We start from the raw sequence: 17,177 nt of genomic DNA, 5'->3' as shown, positions 1-17,177 counted from the left end.
GTGGTGGTGCAAGACAGGACTTAGTACATCATCGTCGTTTGGCCATTGTCATTCTCTTGGTGACATCGACCATTATATTTTAGAGTGTCCTGATTTTGACGCAGAACGTAAAGTATTAATAGATAGACTGAAGCGCCAGATTGGTCCCATGCACACTCAAGCTCTAGTCACATTTTGTTCGCGTGAGCACACCGGGTATTTAGGAGAGAGGTGCTTCGACTTCTCCTAAGTTCCTCCGGATACGGGTTTGGAATGTGAATGATGAGATGTGCACATGTGGGTCGATGTGGAATGAATGACGCGCAACCTGTTGCGCTTGGTGTCAAGTTCCTTGCGTAACCGGGTGCTGTTGTGTTAACCAGATAAAATTTGATAGGCTTCAGACCATACCGCCTTTTACAGGTGGCTCACGGGCGGAGCAATTGCCCGCAACTTCTACAAGGCTAGGTCCACCTGCAGCACGCAACACTCCTCCTGCAAGAAAAGATACGTCGTCCTCGTGATTTAGGCCTCTTGCGTTGGGAAAAATGTGAATGAATGAATGAATGAATGAACTTTATTGTACCAAGAGTGGTGTGGTTAATCTCGGGTGGAGCCCTCTTGTAGAGCTCCACTGGCCGCGGCGGCTCGCCGGGCCTGGTCCAGGGTCGCCGGTTGGCTTCCCAGTGCCAGCTCGGAAAGCCGTGCCTCCCAAGACCACGTTGTGAGTGTCTGTGATGAGCTCACCAGCCTGGATACTGCCTGGGCTGGGCGCTCCGTACACTGGTAAGTAATGTGTGCTAGTGCAATGTGGCAAGTAATGTGTAATGTGGTAAGCAATGTGCGCCTTCAAACCAACACTTACCCGCACATATCGAGATTGCACGCAATGTTTCCAGAGGTATACACAACCATGGTATGCCCCTGGTGCAATGACCACACAGCCACACTGGGAAAATTGTGTACTGTACATTCCGTTATGGTATACCGAGATTCTCTAAGAGAATCATCATGCCGTCATCATCATCTCTCGTCATCATCATCATCATCTGGTCATGTCGGACCAAGCAAGGGGATAGGTCTTGGTGGGCCCTGCTTTTTGAAGCAGACATGAAACATGGTAAATCTTGAGGCAACAACATGAAAGAGAGTGTGTATTTCCTCGCGATTAAACACAAACTGGCGGCGCTAACTAACTTATTGCTTTCGGGGATCTGTCCAGGAAAAAAATAAATAGGCGATGAAGTTGTCAAGTATTGATAAGGCGAGACTATTATTAATGTCCCCAAGGGAATAACATATTAAAGTACCCAAGGGAATAACAAAAAAAAAAAAAAAAACAATATATAGGGGAAAAAACGTGGGCAGCTTGCACTAGTGGTGCAAGGCTGTAGTAAACAGCGGAGCTGGTGATCGACCTAGATTTTCTTCCAGGTTTTACAAGGCTTGGCTAAGTTTTGCTAGGAAATGGTAAGTGCTGTTAGGCACGGTATTCCGAATCGGCTAGCCGCCGACGCGCAGATTCTCGCTTGGCTGCGCGACGCGTTTCAAGATGAGCGGCTTCTTCGTCGAGTGTCCGGATCTTCTTTGATCGTCCCATATCAAGCGTACATGTACTCGCCACAGAGTCCACGAGAGTTCTGCCGCCGTCGTGGCGGCTCCGAGCTTTATCTCCCTGGTGACGTCTCGGCCAAGCTGCACTTCCACACTTGCCGGAGCGTGGCTGATCGAAACGTGTCGAGCCGCCGCCAGAGGCGCCTGCTGCAGTTACGGATACCGCGCGCGTTCGGCGCGAACGCGGGGAAACGGGGAAACGTGGACGGCGTCGGCAGCAGCTCTGCGCGTTGCCTCGTTGGTGATGCTACAATTTCTTTCTCTCTCTCTCTCTCGAGCATAGCGCGCGCCGCGCGCATGCTCTCCTTCCCTCTCCTTAACGTCCCATATCAAGGCAACAAGTGCACGGTACGGAGAGGAGGCGAAGCACACGCCACTCCGCGAGGTGGTTGCTAGGCAACCCAGGTGACTCATCACTCAGTGGTGTTTTTTGTTAACGCGTTACAAACTGACGGTCGGTTTAAACAGCTCCGCTGTTAAAATAGATGGGAAAAGACATGAAGTAAACAATGCGTGTTTAAACCAGTTAGAAGACGACGTGTGAGGCAAGGTGTCGTAGCTATACTTTATGCAACAACCCCGTACGACAGACAATGACAAATAACAGCGCAGCGAGAGCTCTCTCTCTCAGTCGTTAGCAATTACTGTATAATCGTTCTCTGTTGTAGTAAGTGGCTGACGAGACCGTCCGTATAAGAACTGATTTGCCACTGATACACAGCCAGTTCTGTGGACTTCAGTTCTTTGACTCACGTAGACGTGTCGCTTATCAGACAGAGAAAGAGCATCTGACAAAGTGATAGCTTCAGTCTTGCTGGGGGACACTGACGTTGTTATACTAGTATTTTTCTTCTAGTCATTTCCTCCCGTGACTTCCCCGATACTGTTACCACTGCAATTGTGAGCTACGTTCATTCGGTCGCTGCCAAGGCTTTTTCGTAACGTTATGACTACAAACTACCGGTTGCAAGGTTTCCTCGGCAACACCGAAAAAACCAAACATCTCAACAAGGCTCTAGCCGAGCGCCATTTCAGTGCGGTGCGGAGTTCGGCTCAGACGACACAGAGAGCGTCGAGTCCGGGCCGCGAGTCGGGCTCTCGACTGCCGCCGCGTGGGAGCCGCCGAGCAAATCGGTCGCTCTCTTCACGGCAGAGAGACCGTGCCATGTTTTATTCATGTCCGCTCACAACCCACCACGGGCCGCGGCCGAAGCTCGCAGGCCGGGATAATGAAGCGTCGCTTGAACACACTTGGAAGCGGCCGTCGGAACAGCGCGGTGATTCGATTGAAACAGCAGCGCGCTGGTTCATTGCCACGACAGGCCTTGCCTCGAGAACGGTGCTCGCCAGACACGGTGCAGCATTGCTACACCCCCCCCCCCTCTCTCTCTCTCACTCTCTCGATCACACCCTCGCCAGTGCTGCTTCTCCTCATGCTCAGAGACACGGTGATTCGATCACGGCTCAATCAGATTTCTCGCGTACGCCGCACCGTTATGTGATTTCATTCGCCTTGGCTCCGGAGCTGCCGAACGCCGCAGCGGTCCCGGACAGCAGCGCCGTGCCGCGCTCCACCGAACCGCTGTTGCAACTGCGAATAGGAGACAGACTCGCCACAAGACACACCCTTGGCGTACAACAACACTCGACGCCGGGAGGGAGACGTTTAACGAAGCAACTGAAACATTTGTAGGAGATATAACCATCGTGTCGGCGGCTAAGTATAGGTGTTAGCAGAAGTCAGCGCGATTTTTAAGCAACCGAAGGCGCGATTGCATCTCGACATACAAGAGAGGGTTGCGGAGTGCACGTATGCTATGCGGAAAAGCAAGATTATCTGTTTTGCCGCGCGTTGTTTATACCGTGCTAGTGCGTGCGGACAGTTAGCGTAGACGATGAGTTTTTTTTTCTTTCTTGTTTTGTTTCTTCTCTTTTTCTGCGCTCAACCTCTGGCGAGAAAGTAGAGCATCTACACCTTTTACGAGCCCGAGTGCCAACGTGGGTGTTTGAGCACCGCAGATGCGCTGTGACGACGCCAGATAACTAGAAGAGTGGCACACGACCCCTTCGGCCAGGGCTGCGACGCGAAATGCGACGCTTTTAGCGCCATTTAGTTTCCGAGGTCCACAGGCCCGTGATCCGGCGCAGCGTGTAATGCGGGGGGAGCGAGGATGCATTAGCGCGGCTCTCCTATGCTCAGAATATAACCAATGCCGCGACCACCGCGCGCGCGCGCGCGCGCGAACGCCACCCTGTCTCGGAATAACGTCATCACCGGGCGCTCTCACTAAATCACGACGCAAGCGTGAATTCATTTGCGTTTGCATTAGGGCGGGCCGCGCGCCCATCTCCAGCGCCGCGGCTCGTTGGTCCGCGCTCGGCATCGACGGACGTGCCTCGAATGATGACTGACTCTTGCCGGTCGCGTTGCACGGCCACGAGCGGGCGAAATTGCAGAGATAGCGGGCACCTGCGAGTGCATGTCTCTCTCTGTGTGTGTGTGGATCCAGCCCCCACAGACGACGGGAACCGCCGCCGCAATGAGCACCAGCAGTTCCGCGTCCCTGATTCATAACGCGGTCCTCAGTCGGCGGCCGCGAGCCTTTTATTGAATAACGCTGTCCGTACGACCGCCTGTGACGTGACGTGGCACCCAAACGACTCTATTGCTAGAGAGAGTCCGTCGCAGTCGGCGTGCGCACACCGATGTTCCGCTCTCCTCGGCTCGCCATGGTGTCCTCCACTTGGCTTCGCCAGGCAAGGACTACACCCCCCCCCCCCTCCCCTCCCTCCCCCTCCTTCTTACGTTACCGCTGTACTGACGGTGTTTTCGCGAAGTGCCTAAGTCACGGTCGTCGACGGCAAATCGAATAGCCACAGTTCCGTGTAATGAAGCTTACTTAGTTTATCTGGCCTTCTACCGAAGAAGGGCACATCCTGTGTGTTCGAAGAGAAAGAGAGAGAAAGAGAGACAAGAACAAAGAAGTAACAACGCATTGCGGGGGAAATATGAGACCGCAAGTGTATTGGTGACACACTTTCCGAAGAAACCTACAATAAATGTAGGAGAGTATGCTGAGGAACTCGACTTGTAAGTTGTTTACATGCACCACACTGTCAATTCAGCTGCGCTCGTATATACAACGCAACGCGAGTCTGTGAAGATTTCCTCTTAGTTTGAAAATTCGACACTCGCTACCTGACTGGTTCGTTACGTAAGTAACTACTGCAGTCACGAATTGAAAGGGTGACGACATGCCGATTTTGAGGACTGGACTGATTGCTTACTGTAGCACATCAGCATCCGTAATAATGTATCGGCAATTAAGAAGTATCGACATGCTCTCGAGTTTACTGACTAGAGGAACATTCGTAATTGATGACACAAACAAATTCAGTGGCTGAAGACTATGAAAGAGCGCGAGCTAGACCTGTGTTTAACCACATTCGCTGGTCTGTCCTGTTATACACTAGCGGTTGCTGTGGGACGATTGAGGTAAAGAGTATCTCAGCTACTCAATTTCTCTACGTTATACACACACACAAAAAAAGAACAAGGGGAAGACAAGAAGAAAAAATTGGGAATAAATTATCATGCGAAAATAAATAAATGAATGAAAGATGATCATGAAACTAATAATGATAACAACTCCGTAGCGAAGAGTTCATTGGCCGTCTGTCCATGCTGCTCCTGCTCTTTTTGCCAACTGTATAACCACATGTAACAAGGATACAAATTGGAGGAACGGCCTTCCCATACTACTTATCCGACCTGTAAAGAGAGGACCTGTATTTCTGGGGCAGAATTAGCAAAGTTTTTTGGTCGTAAGTGCTGTTTGCCATTGGCCGGCCGCATCCGCTAATAATATGTCCAATGCCACAATCGGCAACATCTGCTCCTACGAACAGTTCTATAACGCAACAGCTTATTGTAAATACGAGCACTGAGGAAGCCTTATCGGACGATCACTTCCTAAGATATGTTTCCCTTTCGCTAAATTTCGCGTCACTAGGCTTCAGAAGCATCGGCGTCTGCAAGCTGCGGCATCTCAACATAGTGTCAAGCACGATGTCTTCGCACAGTGCCAGGAACGCTGTCGCCCGTAAACGCCGATGCGTCTGGTGCACTATAATCCCGCGAGATCTCGCGAAAGTGAAACCATCCCCGAAAGTGATCGGCCCGAGAGGTACCGCGTTTGGTATTCAGCTGGGCCCGTACTCACGAAAAAGTTCTTCGCTAGAGTTTTTCGTAAGAGCAGGGGCGCTATAACGTAAAGCTATTCCAATCTGTTCCATTCCATTTCTGCCACTAGCCATCCCCGATTGGTCAAAAATTTTTCGGCCCACCCCCGCTTCGCCTGTCTGTCACGCGAGGTCAAGTGACACCACCAATTGCTCTGGCACTGGCTACTCGGAGCTGCCGGGGAGAACGAATTTATTTGCGTATAATAAACATTTTTGCATGGCTATATAACGTTGTTGAGCCTTTCCGAACATATACGACACCGCTCTTCCAAACTCTTCTTCTATGAGGATCCGTTTTAGCGGCATTTTTAACCATCCGGGCTGCACGCCACCGCGATTTTCGACCAGCTACCGCAAGCTAAGCAAGGGGAAGCAGTCCAATCCCAGATGCCGGCACCACCTTTTATCTACTTTCACTGCGCTAGCTCGACCCCACCAGAACCCTCTCCACTTCTGCGCGTTCGTTGCCTCTTTTCAGCCAATTAGATAAGAAAAGCCAGTCAAAATGGGCAATGCTATTCGTTTTGAAAACAAAGGAAAGTGACCTCCTATAAACGAGGAGAACGTTTGATTGGGCGGTTCAAACACCCCTGTGGGTCAGCGCCCTATGCTTGCACTGGCGGTTACGTAAATTTGACGTCAGAAGATTGAAAAAAAAAAAAACAAATTGGAATAATTTTACGTTATGGGGCCAAGATAAGTCATTCGGGATGTGGGACATCTCGTATAGCGAAGACAGCGAGCCAATCGCAAACAACACTTCTGGATGAAAAGCTTTGTGAATTCGGTCCGAGGTTCCGAATTTACAAAGCTTTTCTTTCGTAAGCTCTCTTTGCAGCTGGCCGGTCGCCTTCGTTAATAATATGTCTAGCGTCAATATTGACTGGAATTTGCTCATACGAACAGTTCTAGCGTAAGAGCCTTTTGCTAATACGGGCCCTGGTTCTTACGCGACTTGCAGTCCAGTCTCCTACTTACAGATACACGTGGCTAAGTAAACAAGCTGTTAAAACTGGAAGTCAATTTGATTCACCCAGTACTTTGTGAGCTAGACGCGCAAGTAGTGTGGCAAAGCGGAAACAAGGACACAGGGCGAAACGAAAGCAGACACAAGCGCTACACTATATGCCATTCCATGATGATCAACCAAAAAAGTCCACATCGCCACCTTTGTTGGCCGCGCACATTCACTGGCAGCTTCTCCTCTTTCTATCCCCATTTCCCTCATCCCTGCGTAGGGTAGCAAACCGGACGCACGTCTGGTTGACCTTCCTACTTTCGGTCTTCTTGCTTTCTCTCTCTTTCTCTCTCACCCGGTGTTGATTCAGGAAGAGCCCGGTATACGTTCTGCCGGACGTCTGCACCGCCTCTCCCCCGGTTTCAAGAAACACTGCATGTAAATTCGTGCAGGACGAAGTCTGCACCCCGTGAATCGAATGACTACGTATGAATCGAATGACTACGTGCTACTTGAAACATATTGTCAATTAGTTCAGGAAGTAACGGTGACTCGAAAGGGCTTCATATCGGCTGCAAGCGAACCTGTGGCCTCTTGCGACCACCATACGATTCCAAACGATCTTTCTTGACTGCTCATCCCCCTCCGCCTATTGGCATAACTCCAAGTATAAGGAGCACTAGACAGCACACTCTCACCCTTTCGCTGTAGCTCCGACGTCAGCTCTAGAGTGCTCCGTCGCGAGGGGCCTCTCGTCCTCCGTCTGTGGCTAGGAGTTGATTTCATCAAAGGACATTCATTGTCTGTCTTATTGCTTGAGTGCTGCATGGCGACCTATATGGCGGCGAAGAGAACATTGAACAGATATTTTGCGAACGTCCCTCAATTGCACGTGGAGATACCATCCCTCTGCAACACGTTGCGATGACTGCACAATATACCTAGCACTGCTGCTTTATAAATGCTCGAGCACCGACTTCACCACACGTCAGCCCACAAGCTAGACAAGCGCATATAATAACGCCACATACGGTATCCCTCTAACGCAAGGCGAATTGCGGCACATACTAAGACAGATCTCAGACCGTGGTTGCAAAGCGACAAGGTTTGATCAGAACTCGAAATCTTCAGATTTATTTCACATTGACCCTGCACTTCAATTCAAAATCCCGTCCACATTGGATACAACCAGAGCCTTTGAAACGCTCATTCACCGTCTGCGGCTCGGTACCGCTTACACAAAACATTTTCTACAAAAAATTTCAAGAGCTGAATGTACTTGTGGCCACGCGGATGAGGATGTGCAGCATCTTCTGTTAGAATGTCCGCGGCACGACACACACGGACAACGTTTAGCACGTGATTTAGGGGCATTAGACCGCAGGCTCTTCAGCCTCAGGAAGATCTTAAGTCCTTGGCCAACATATTCATTGCAAAGACGAGCGTTAATGGCCCTCCAAAGATTTCTAGAAGCGAGCAATATTCTCGGAAACTATTGAAAAGAGTGTTTATCTGTAATAAGCTCTCTATGGGATTTTTTTATTTTATCTGAATCTGGTCAATTCAACACCTGGGTTTGTGTACCTTCATTTGAGCCTAATCCATGCTATTTTATGTGTCGTGATTTTAGTACAGTTAGGTGACCGGACTTTGTGTTTACTTTAGTGCACCTATGTGACTGAACTTTGCGTGCTGTTTTTCTGAGTTGACTTTCAGTATTAGTGTGGCATTAGTGTACTTATGTGACTGGACATTGTGTTATTGTGATTTGGAGTCGACGTTTAGTTTTAATGCATGTAGGTTAATTCTTTCTTTTTCCTTTCATATATCTATGTGAAAAGGAGTAGCCGGTGCCACTTAAAGGCGTCAACATCACCTAAATACCATATAATAAAAAAGGAACTGTAGGCCTTTCAAAGTAGTAGGCTAGAGAACCTTTACCTCGGGCCAATCTTTGCCTTTCATGAAATAATTTTCTTTCTCTTTCTCTCTGCGCTTCTTGAAAACGCCAGATCTGTGTAAACTCTCTTGACTGCGCGACGCTGTCCTTGCGGTGCGCGCACTCTTCGACGTCGTCTTCCCTTCCTTCCTCGCCCATCCTTCTATTCCCAGACCCTCCTTTCATCAGCGCAGGGTAGCCAACCGGATGACTCTTATTGTCAACACCTCAACCTCCCCTATCTTATTTACTCTCTCTCTCTCTCTCTCCTTCGGCTACCCCATTGGACGGCAGCCGTTTCCAGCGTGCGCGCAGAGCGCGCATTCCGCTGGCAGCGCCGCTATAGGCGCAACAGCCTTGGCGCACCAGCGTAAACAGCGCGTGCACGCGGAACCACGGCGACGACAGCGTGTTTGCCGGCGCAGCGTCGTCCCTGGCAAAGTTGGGCCTCCCATGGGCGGACACCGGAGAGATAGAGAAAGGGAGAGACACGCTGGCCGGTGGTGCTTCTATATACGAGCGCGGCATCGGCGATGCAGAAGCAGCAGCAGTGGCGGCAGGGCCATTGGGCGATTCAATTACCAGCGAGCCGCATGAATGCTGCATGGGGCCGGCGCGACAGAGCGCTGCACGCTGCAGGCCGCCGCCGTCCATCATGGCACACGCAATCATCTCGAGGGGACGCACAGGGCACGTGTTGCGGAATGCTTGTCGCGGTGCTTGCGTGTGCCCGCCACACTGGGGACAAGCAGGAGGGAACACGGCGGCTGCCATGGGACCCGGCTACTTTTCATCCACTCACTGCTTACGAGACTGGGGAGAAAGAGAAAAGAGTTACGCCGCTGCGCTGGGTACGAGAGGAGACTATGGGAGCGTGGATCGGCCGCCATGTTGTGGTGCGCACACCATAAAGGTCGGTCGCGCTCCAGTTCTTTTCGCCGCCGCAACCGGAGAGAGCTTGTATACGTAAGAGTAGATTTGATAGCCTATACTATTGGAAATTCGCAGGCGCAAGTTGGAATACGCTAGCGCAAGGCAGGGGTAATTGGAGATCGCAGGCAGAGGCCTTCATCCTGCAGTGGACATAAATATAGGCTGATGATGATGATGATAACTATTGTGCTTGTGACATTCAGCAATGTAAACCGGCTGTCAGCCGGTTTTTCTAAAACATAGATGGACTGCTTGTTTGCAGAGACGTGTGTGTTGTCGGAGGCTTGAACCATCGTGAACAATTTCGAGAAGAAAAAAAAAAAATTCCTGGTAGGTTTAACGTTGTATTGCACGTACAATAACTTTGAGTCTTGTAGTCAAAATAAGAAAGTACAAGCGAGATTTTGTTGCAGGAGAATGCTTCCGAAACGCGGCGGGACGCTTTGGTGCATGTGCACGAAAGGTTTTGCCGGATGGATGCCGATTACAAAGTACAGAAACACACTGATGCGTATTCAAGTCACTATAGCGTCTTGTAGTGGACGTGACCGTTTCAACGCAAAGGCGACTTCGGTAATCCAAGTGGCAATGCAAAGGCAATGTAAATATATCGCACCTTTGTGCGCACGCTATAGGATTCTTCGACTTACCAGTGCATCTTAACAGTAACATATACTGGAGAGAAATTAAATATAGGACCTTCGTATGCTGTCGGTGCTAAAATGCAGCCTTCGAAGATATCAAGCGTTAGTATCGACAGTTCTTTTTTTAGATAGGCTGTAGCCATTGCAAACAACGCCAAACACGGTGTCGGAATATTCAGTAGTACAAGATTAAAGAAGAAGAAGAAAGAAAAAAGAAGAAAGAAAAAGAAACAGCAAGAAAGAAAGAAAGATAAACAAAGAAGATAAGAAGAAAGGAAATACAAGGAAAGAACGAAAGACAGAAAGATAAGGAACTAGAAAGAAAAAAAGAAAAAAAGAAAGAAAGAAAGAAAGAAAGAAAAGAGAGAAAACGAGAAATCTACCCTTCATCAAATTTTTAACAGTGTGCAAGCTTGCGGAAATTAGACTTCATTTTCACTCCCAAGTTCGACACTCTCAAGAAGGGGCTATCAGACGAAGCTTATTCCAGCAGTTCTTGCGATTGTAGAAACAATCCGTTCGAATCAAGACTGCGATGCTTACTAGAATGAGCTCGCTCAAAATCACAGAGAAAATGGACAAAGAACAGCAAGTAGGGAGGTCAGCCGAAATATTGCTACCACACTTAATTCATATCACCCACTGGGAAACGTATAATGAGGGGATACGGAAAACGATATCGAGACAGAGAAAGAAACAGACTGGGTAGACAAATTCGCACGCAGGGATCCTCGCTGTTGAAATTAATACGCATGTGCACAGGAATGTCCTGCTGCCGATAGGGACGTACAGGCAAAGCAAACAAAAGAAGTATTTTAAAAGACTACCATGGTAAGCGCGAGAGCGGGTGGGGCCTAATCGACCGTGTGCCCTCCTGTATGGCAGCTTTAGTCAAATGCAGAGGAGGCACTTCGTGTGCTCTCAGAAATAAAGAAATCATAGTTAAACGAATGAGAAAAGTTAGAAGTAGAGAAGGAAGGAATGAAGGAAGGAAAGGCAAGTAGGTTAACTATAAGCATCGTTCAGTTTGCCACACACATCACACCTGACAGTAAACTCAGTACCAACCTATATATATATATATATATATATATATATATATATATATATATATATAAAGTGTGCATCATGGCTGCAGACAGTGAGTGCTACGCGTGCTCAGTTTGATGGCACCTTCAGTGTCCATCCGAACTCAACCTGAAACAGCCCTTAATTGGACATTTCATCCGTTATTACGCAAAGAGCGTATTGCTTCGGGGGACTTCTATCTGAAGTTCAGTACAGCTTGCCAGTTTTATGACCAGCGAGCAATGACATAAGCGCCGATAGATGAATACAGCGCTCGGTTTTGTATAAACGCCATGAGATTCAACCTTGAATTTCCCATGTCCGACATCATGGCTCCGGAGGATTTTGAAGGCCTATTTCAAAGACGCTCATGCAACAATGACAACTACAGTCAGATTCACTAGGCGAGTCGACAAGTAAATCAAGACGGCATTGAAGGCGCCGGCCAATCAGAACCCAAAATTCCGTGTGAATATAATTGCGAACATTCTACCCGAGTTTAATAGTCGAACTTCGGCTCTTATTTCACAATATATACACAGATCAATGCCACCAAGATTTACCGAGCGACAAGATCCCAAATAAATACGTCAGAGCTAACGACGAACACGCGTCGAAGATCGAAACAGCATGCGTCTGCCATGCGAGACACCCGCCGTCGCGACGGCGGTTAGGAACGACGGGATTCGACGTCGAGCTGCTACCGCTTTCGCGAGCGGGAGCGCTCCGCACCAATGCCTTTCGGTTCCAACTTTTGCGCAATGGTATATATACTACAGAGTGCGCCAGCCACCAAGGGTACAGCGCGCACTGAGTCGGTGCGTATGTAGCGTGAGCGAGCCAGAAACGGAAAGAGAATAGACGCTCGCACATTTACCGAAATAAAACACTGACTAACGCTGTCTCTCGATCAAGGCATCTGGTTTCTATTTCTTTGTCTTCTTTCTTTCCTTTTTTATCCTAGGAATAAAAACTGCGCGGTGAGGATAGAGAGGGGATAGCACGGTGCTTCGGGAGAGAAACCAGTGCATTCGAGGAGACATCGTGATTAGAATAGAACGCAGGGCCGCGCGACAGGAGCCATTTGTCGTGGCACCACTCGAATGCGACGTGAAGGGGACCCAGCCAAGCCTGACTGTAGCTCCGCTGTGGCGCACGACGCACCATCAGTCTCGGCACACGAGCGAACACCGCGCAGCGACTCTTACTGCAAGCCGCGGGAACCGATCTCTCTCGAGCGCGGCACAGCTTTCGGGAGGTTCGCGATCGTCTAAACTCTCGCGGCGGAACCAGCCAGGACAGAGAACGCGACGTGTTTGATCCTCGCGGGCAGAAATTCTCTCATTCTTGAGCGAGTTTTTCCTTTGTAAGCGCACAGACGTCAATACGAGTCGACTTCTCTAGCGTACTTTAGCCCGAGAAGGATAGTAAATAAATCTAGCTGGCTCTGGGCCATTGTGATTCAGAGCACTCAGTCGTGGGTTTCATTCCCGGTGGCATTCAAATAAAGTTTCACGTTCGCATTCTCAGATTTGAGTGCGGTAAAAAATAATCCGGATGCGCGTCCGCTCTCATAGCCGCGGGGCAGCTTTGTGCCCAGCCGTCCTAATGAATGAAGGAATGAATATTTGTCGAATTCTTTAATAGCGCTTACAATGAATTTCAGGTATTAGCGTACTTTTCGTTGTGTTTTAGAGCGAAGGCTCTACTACGCAATGTCTCGCAAGGTCATTCATCGCGTCGCAATGACGTTGAGCCGCCGGAGCGCAAGTGTGGCAGGTGTGACGTCACGCCACGTGATAAGCTGCGGAGAGGCGTCGCAGCTGCGCTTGCTCGGAGCCTCGCCGCTGCGGTACCACGTGACTAGGCGAGGGTTTAACGGCTGCTTCGCCGGCGCTTGGTCGCTAAGTCTCGCCAAGAATGGCGCGTCGGCTGGACCGTCTGTGCGTGCGCTTCAGCGCAAGCGACAGGCTGAATCCAATCATCCAGTAGATATAGCTAGATGGCAGGCTGAGAAATCTCAAGCAAATCAAACTTGGCTGCTGAAACACCGGAGCTAGGGGAGGCCAGAATAGCACGTTATAGAGAAGCTTACCAAGGGCGGAAGCGTGCATTAATGAAACACTGTGTGCAAAGTGTTCGCAAAACCAAGCCAAATAGACCCTTAGCTCGTGATAACTAGGTTTACAAGAGTTAAACCTCAGTCAATTGTTTTAGTCGTTCTAGGTGGAAAGGGGTTCAGTCTGTAGTGTAGTTTGCGGAGCACTGTTATTATTTCGAGATGGCAGTGGCGAAGAAACTATATACGTTGCTGCCTATGATAGCGGTGAGGTAACGCGGAGAAAGGCAGTCGTTCAGAGGTGTAAGCACCAGGGTCGCTATCTATGGGTACAACACCCTTTCAAAAATGATTCAAATTTCCTTGTTACACGAGGAGGGGGGTGGGAGGGGGCAAACATAGTAGGTTGGCGTCTGCAGCTAGTCGTTCACTTGTACAAGTTGTAAGCGCGCTCTCATAAAGAACATTGCACGAAGGCAACATTCTTTATGAGAGCACTCAAATTAAGGGAGGTAGCGAATTAAGCCGACAGTATACTGAATGGCTTAATGGCCGCGAATTCGACAAATGGAGAGAGGTTGGAGACAAGGTCGTAATGTTGCAGCTCAGGGGGTTTCGGAGTATGACAAGAGCAGTGATATGCGGTATCAATCAATCAATCAATCAATCAATCAATCAATCAATCAATCAATCAATCAATCAATCAATCAATCAATCAATCAGTCAGTCAATAAATAAATAAATAAATACATAAATAAATGAAATCTATTGTCAACAACACAAAAAAGATGTGTGCGTCAGAAAAATAAGCTGAAGGAAACAGCAGCCAGTCGCTGCGGCCTAAAAACATCGAAATTGAATTGATGCGCAGAAATGGCACGGGCCTTGCTTAGTGCGCAGAACTCCTGCGAGACACACTTTGGTCGAGCACATTCTCCAAGACAACGTGCCGTTCCGGACAGCGCTGCAAATGCCCTTTCTTCAGCGACAAGAGTTGAATATACGGCTGCAATAAATACTGAAGACGGTTTCTCCAGTTTCGCCCATCGTAAAGCACAAAATGCGGTGACCCGCTCATCGCGCCCTCCCGCGCCTGGAGGGTTTCCCCACGGGTGTCGTTCTTCGAACTGCTTTAACCGTGCTCTCGTACAACTACCTAACTCCCCCAGATCTTTACTGCGGCTGTGTTGAACACTGCATCTGACTTGGCATTACACGCTGTTGTTTTCTAAAAGTTGTATTTGCTGTTTTGTCCGGATTAAGATACCGGCGCGCAAAGAGTGGAGAACGACTTTCTTGCAACGGACCACATACGCTCCATGCCCTAGCCCTGCGGCTCTCAATCTGAGTCCGGCTTCTACCCGTTCTGGGCGCACCCGTTTTAAAACCTCAGCTCGCGCGCAAACCGACACGGTCTCCCCCGTCCCTTAACGCGTGCGGTCCCGCGATCGCAGTTATCGCCCACTTACGGTTCGCCGCAGAACGACCGGGATTAGGAGATGGGCAGCTGCAGGCACGCACACTACGAACGCAGCCCCTCGATGATCACTGCGACTGAGCGCGCGCGATGTTCCCCTTACAGCACAAGCTGCGGGAGAAGCGACTGTAAATTTTGCCTCAAATCCCCCGGAAACCGATTTAAGCGAACGTCTTTGGTCCGTTTGCGAGATTTTCCACCGCCTAAGTTTCTCGTACCGTTCCCCGTTCGCATTTTTTTCCTTTTTGTTTTCAGAAATGCTGTGGTCTCCTCACGGCAGGCATAGCGATATGGATCGTCGGCATTTCTTAATGCGCTTAACCGAGACCGTCCCTGGTCGACTTGTTGTGCAAGGACGTTCTCTCAAGACACAGGACAATTTAAACAAAAACGGGGTAAAGTGAGCTTTCCTTTAAACTATGGGAGTCAAAGTACAGAAATATGCGACGCTCTCAAACAATTACAAGACTTGCAGACATGCAAGACTTGCACATACATAGGCAACAGAAGCGGGGAGTGCTGTTTATCTTTTCTATATCGACTGCTAGTTGTTTAAGCATGTTTACGAAATGTGCTTTATTTCCGGGTCGTTTTTTTTTTCTAATCGCCTCATGTTATCACCATTTGGTCTATGTACAATCTATTGTTTGTGAGAAGCCGTCGACACACAACAGTTGCCAGCTTTTCCAATGTCATCAGAATAAATCACTTACTCACGTTTGGTTCCCACCTTTTTTGATTTCATCAGACACGCCTTATGGCCGCGACAAAGGAGAAACGATGCGTGCCCGAGGATATACTACTAACGATGGACGTATCGTAGATTTTTGAATCCGTAGTCATAGAATATTTCTTTTTATTTACGCCGTCAAAATTTTAACGAGAATTCTTAAAAATTTCAATAGTGAAACAAACTCCAGTATAGCATGTTTTTAGCTCTGTAACTCAGTAATAAATGAAGATATCACAATTGTGCAAAGTGCACCTATTCAGCCATACAAAGCGGACATAATTGGCGTAAGATATAACGCTCTGAAACGTACCGCTAATTTCTTAGTAAGGCTTTTGAAAAACTCTCGTAATCATTGTAAGCAATTGCTTCTGAGCAGTAAACTCACATATCAAAATTTTCCGCTTTAAGAAAACTAATAGATGCAGTATACAGAACGGTGATATCGGTTTTTCGTGCAAACTTACGGATTTGTAAACTTGGCACTTCAAATCTTTTAAAACCGATTTCCAGCAATGTATTTTTCCCCCTTTTTAAATGAAGTTTGATGTTCTAATTAAAATATTGCTTCATCAAGTACCTAGAACTTGACTTTCTTTTTTAAGTGCAAGAAGTTTAATTCAAATTGGTACAGCGGTCGTCTCATGAGAGCATTTCTGCGTTTTCCATGTGTTTGAAATAGAAAATGTGAGCGCGGACAACTTTCTGTGGCAACGAAGGTATCGCTACAGGGAACATGGCTTCTGCCCGTGGTTTACCGCACCAAGTATTCCGGCAGCGTTTGTCAGCGCTCTGGGTTTCTTAGAAGTGATAGTGAATTAGCGTAGCTGCCACGTATTATGCTATCGCGTTTGCACAAACGCGAAAGAGAAAAGCAGCAAAACAAGTCCAATTTTACACTCAGTGGTCTATTTTGTCTTATTTTGCCGTTGTAAATAAGGTGTTCATGTTTTTTTCCTACTCAGCTTAAAGTAACACGGATGACAAAGTGAGACTTTCTTCGGGAGCGCTCTTACTAGTTCACATTTGGCCTCCGAAGCTTTATCTTCATTGCCACAGAAAGATGTCCGCGGTTGTAGAGCTTCCTGTACTCGCTTCGACCGTGCATAGCAAGCAGGTGGTCTTACCTCGTGATGCCGTCGTGTAAGCGACAGTCCCTTCCACAAAAGCTTTCATAAAACTTCCTATTTCAGCTTTGCATCCGGATTGAGCCGTGGCTACATGTTCGCATCCTAAAATGAGAGCGAAAGCGCAACTGGTGTCAATGGGACAAGGTGGGATGCACGCGGGGCCCTCGATCCGTACGTTCATCGCTGCTCTCATAATAGGTCCTTTTAGCGTGTCCCTAAACGCATTGTCCTTTGCGAAATACCAGATTGTCGGAGTTGTTGGAAAAAGCGTCACAAGATGCCGCTACCAGTGTTGTTGCCGCAGTTGACGTCACCGGTAGCTCATTATTCCGTGAAGGTTTACACCTTTACGGACAAGCTGAAGCTCGATAATTATGAGAGCGGCGTAAATACGGCGACGT

Source organism: Dermacentor silvarum, chromosome 3 (genome assembly GCF_013339745.2).
Source record: "Dermacentor silvarum isolate Dsil-2018 chromosome 3, BIME_Dsil_1.4, whole genome shotgun sequence".
NCBI classification, from domain to species: Eukaryota; Metazoa; Arthropoda; class Arachnida; order Ixodida; family Ixodidae; genus Dermacentor; species Dermacentor silvarum.
Note: the sequence above shows the minus strand (reverse complement) of the source record.